The sequence below is a fragment of the Lepus europaeus genome, chromosome 3, assembly GCF_033115175.1.
Source record: "Lepus europaeus isolate LE1 chromosome 3, mLepTim1.pri, whole genome shotgun sequence".
Taxonomy (NCBI): domain Eukaryota; kingdom Metazoa; phylum Chordata; class Mammalia; order Lagomorpha; family Leporidae; genus Lepus; species Lepus europaeus.
This window is the reverse complement of record NC_084829.1, coordinates 113873719-113878472: the sequence shown is the minus strand read 5'-3', so window position 1 is coordinate 113878472 and position 4754 is coordinate 113873719. Positions and strand designations below refer to the sequence as shown.

The 4754-nt window shown below is 37.1% G+C and overlaps 1 pseudogene; it reads left to right on the top strand.

Moving 5' to 3' along the window:
* Nucleotides 1-3756: 3756 nt before the first annotated feature.
* On the top strand, nucleotides 3757-4102 carry LOC133757054 (NADH dehydrogenase [ubiquinone] 1 alpha subcomplex subunit 5-like; annotated as a pseudogene).
* Nucleotides 4103-4754: the final 652 nt, after the last annotated feature.

Below are 4754 nucleotides of genomic sequence, written 5' to 3'. Positions count from 1 at the left end.
TTGCTGTCTTCTTCCCAATTCAAGCCCCAGGCTTAGCCTCATGCTTCAGACCCAAAGAGTTCTTCCTGATAGCACCAGAGGACTCAACTGCTTCGGGCATATGAAGGACTGTAGGGAAATGAATGTGAATAACAAGGGATCCTGTGATGCTTTTGCTTTCATTAGTCAACATCCACCAAAGAGGGACCCCCTCCCAATTTACTTTCCTCCTACAATCTTTGGATGAGAAAGAGGACAGTAAATCATTGCCACTAAGCTCAGATGATATCTTCCAAGTAGGTTCTACTGTGTGCTGGGTGGCTAACTCACAAAGGGTTTAAATCAGGTTTCTTGGATTCTGTTCTGGTATTCCTATCCTACAGTTGCCTACCAACAACCTCTGATTTGACATATCGATATATTGCTTTTCTGGACGTTATTTTGTGGGTGACTTCGGAGACTCAGAAATATATTTTCTGTGTGATCTGAGAAAACTTATTCTAGACTCCAGTGGGAGTGAAAAAAAGAGATTTTCCCCCCACATTCTGTATGCCCAGGAGAAACTGTTGTTTATACTGTGTTTGAAAGCTGAGAGGAAAATTACACTGATATTATTTTAAAAGTATTGAGAATTAAATGGATGATGCTTGACCCAAAATGGAGAAAAATTATACTGTGCCAACTTTTAACATTCTTTATATGCTCTTATTCATAATATTTACTTAATTGCTTAATGATGGAATAATGTAATACCTGCTCTAATTTTCTTATTCAAGTAGCAACCATAGATCAGAAGGCATTTCTGGGAATCTACCTTTATTACTATATATTATTTGCCATTGTAGTTGATACTTTTATTAGGATTTCTATTAGGAAAGAAAATAGGTTGAGATGAAAAGAAAGTATATAGCAATAACAATTCTAGATCTAGAAAGATAGCTATGTTTTATTTTTCTAATAATATCTATGTGTTGGTTAGTGCTCTGACATAGGTGATTGCCTGTTTTTCTGGTTTGCAGTCCTAGTTTGTCTAGAATGATGCTCCTGTTTACAAGAAAGGACTTAAACTTTGCTAAAAGGGCATATATTTTAAGATAAGTATTTATTAAAAGTACTTTTGAGAATTTTCTTTCTTTCTGAATTTGCTTTAGTTCCAAAATCATATTAATATTGCAAATGTAACTTGCAATTTTTATGTCAACATTTAAATAAGAGAGTTGATGATTTTTTTCCTTTGAATTAATATTGTTTATGGTCATTTTATGGACTATTGGTTTAATGGTGATTTTCTAATTCTTACCTTTTTTTAAATACAGATATTGCATAAAAATTTGTCTTTGCTTGTAAATCGTTCCAGATAATAATCCCTGTTAACCACACCAGGAAATTACTGTATAATGTAAATTTCAATGCTAAATTATTTATTGCATATAAATTTTCTATCAGAAAGGGATCAACATGCTGAATCCACTAATGCTGGTCTAATAGAAGGTTAATGGCTTATTTCAACTTATTTTATAAGAACAAAGAGGCATTCTAACCTTGATGACAGTGTGCAATTAGCCAAGTGCCTAGGGAATTCTCTATAGTCCACATTAAGTCTGCAGAACTACAAAGGTAGCAATACTATTGGATTATCACCATTAAACCTGCACAGACATGGATCTGAAAATTAGTAACTCTTTGGTGGGCAGAGTTTTTTGAAACAGGTTGTTGAGTTAGAACTGTATACCTGGACCTAAGGTGTTGTTTAGGCCAGAGGATTTACACAGATTAACTAACTCCTTAGGGATATCCCTGCCCTAATTTTCCAGTTTAAAAAGTAGATCTATGAAGTAAGCACAAATGGCTAATGATGCAAATTCAAACTATTGGCCCTTGACTTCAGATTTCAGCATTGATTCCCTTTCATTTTGGTAAGTCAAAAAGCAACCAATTATTGTGACAGTTAAAATTCTCAATCTGTCTAATGGACTTTTCTTTGGTAGTTAAGCTATAACTCTCAATACATCAAAATTAAGAACTTCCACTCCTCAAAATACAGTATTCAGAGAATAAAGCAAATGAGTGAGTGTTATAGTATTTAGCATATCAGTTATCTTATACAGGAATCATATTCAGAGTACATAAAGAAATCTCAAAACACTACATGAAACAAAAATGATAAATAATAGGCAAAAATTCAGAGATGCTTCACTAAAGAATATTTATAGATGTAAATAAGCACATGAAAAGACACTAAACATCAATTAGTTAGCTGGGAAATGCAAATTTAAAACATAAGATAGTGGCTGGCGCCGCGGTTCAATAGGCTAATCTTCCACCTGCGGCGCCGGCACCCCGGGTTCTAGTCCCGATTGGGGCGCCGGATTCTGTCCCAGTTGCCCCTCTTCCAGTCCAGCTCTCTGCTATGGCCTGGGAGTGCAGTGGAGGATGGCCCAAGTCCTTGGGCCCTGCACCCGCATGGGAGACCAGGAGAAGCACCTGGCTCCTGGCTTTGGATCGGCGCGGTGCACCGGCTGCAGCGTGCCGGCCGCGGAGGCCATTGGAGGGTGAACCAATGGTAAAGGAAGACCTTTCTCTCTGTCCCTCTCTCTCACTGTCCACTCTGCCTGCCAAAAAAATAAAAAAAAAAGAAAACATAAGATAGTAAAATATACATATTAAATGAAACATTATACCGAGTCTTGTGAAGATGTGGAACAACTGGAACTGTTGTAAACTACTGTTATAAATATAAAAAAATTAACTATTTTAATAAACAATAAACCATTTGTTTAAAATTCTGATCATATAGACATTGTATCATCTAGTCATTCTATTTATGGATTTTTATGCAAGAGACATGAAAATATATGTCTACACTATGCCTTGTGTATGAATGTTCACAACAGTTTTAGTGATACAGCTTGAGTGTTCTTAATCCAGAAATTTAAAATTTTAAGTGATCCAAAATTAAAAATATTTTGAGTGCAAATAAGTTACCCCAAGTGGAGAATTCCACACCTGACCTCATATGATAGTTGTAGTTGAAACGTAGACACACTGAAAATATTTTATAAAGATACCTTTAACCCATATAAATAAGGTATTACAGAACATGAATGAATTTCTCATTGAAACTTGTATCCTATACTCAAGAGGTCTCAATATGTTTATGTAGATATACCAAAATCTGAAAAATAATTATGAAAACTAAGACAATTGTAGTACCAAGCATCTTGGATAAGGGATGCTCAACCTGTAATAACTGAAAGCTGAAAACAGCCCAAATGTCTACCAACAAGTTAATGGCTATATCAGTTGTGATATAGCCATATAATGGAATACTATTCAGTGATTATAGCCATGTTTTCACTGGTGCACATAAAATATGCACAATAAAATAAAAAAAAAAAGGAACTTATCCAGGGGCCAGTGCCGTGGCACACTAGGTTAATCCTCAGCCTGAGGCGCCGGCATCCCATATGGGCACCGGTTCTAGTGCCGGCTGCTCCTCTTCCCATCCAGCTCTCTTCTGTGGCCTGGGATAACAGTGGAGGATGGCCCAGGTCCCTGGGCCCCTGCAGCTGCATGGGAGAAGAGGAAGAAGCTCCTGGCTCCTGGCTTTGGATCGACACAGCTCCGATCGTTGCAGCCATTTGGGGAGTGAACCAATGGAAGGAAAGCTTTTTCTCTCTGTCTCTCTCTCTCACTGTCTATAACTCTACCTGTCAAATAAATAAATAAAATCTTAAAAAAAACTTATCCAGGGATTCTTGGTTCCTTGGTGCAGTCATGGTGGGTGTACTGAAGATCATTGGCCTTCTGGGATTGGTTATCTGTGATAGTCCACATAAGAGGCTGAGAATATTGTACGAAAATATTCTTGAATTTCTTGAACAGATTCCTAAAAATGCAGAGTATATAAAATATACATAATAAATAACAAATTAGAAGCTGAGTGTGGTGAAAATAGAATCAGATGTTAAAAAATTAGAAGACTAACTTCAGGTTGGCAAAATAGAAGAGGCGATACTTTAGGCTGAAAATGAACTAATTCTGGCAAAAAATGATGCATGGGAGGCCATGGGAACCGTTAGTGGAAGAACATCCTGCCAACCAGCAGTAATGGCCAATATAATCATCATTATGTGATTTTGATGGGTTGATTAGAAACTCACATAATTAAATGTTCTATTTATAAAATGTTTCCATGTTATTGACATGTTATAGTCATGAAAATGGATACTGGACATATTTAGGCGACTGAATAAAATTAGCTATTATGGTGATGGATTCTTATGAATCAGTTTTTGATTTGCATTTACTCAGATTTTTTCAAAAATGGTATTTCTTTGAACAGAGAGGTTGTGGGGAGCTTTGAAAGTTAATTAGAAAAATTCTAATTTTCTTTCACCGAAAAAGATACCCACAGACTAAAATTGACAGGAGGGAAAAGACATTCCATGCTAATGGAAATCAAAAACAAGCAGTAGTAGCCATCTTAATATCAGTCAAAATAGACTTTTTAAAAAAGGATTATTTATTTATTTGAAAGAGTTACAGAGAGAGAGGCAGAGAGAGAGAGAGAGTTCTTCCATCCGATGGTTCACTCCCCAGTTGGCCACAGTGGCTGGAGCTGCGCCAATCCAAAGCCAGGAACCAGGAGCTTCTTCCGGGTCTCCCACGTGGGTGCAGAGGCCAATGCCTTGGGCCGTCTTCTACTGCTTTCCCAGGCCATAGCAGAGAGCTGGACCAGAAGTAGAACAGCCAGGACTCGAACTGGCGCCCAT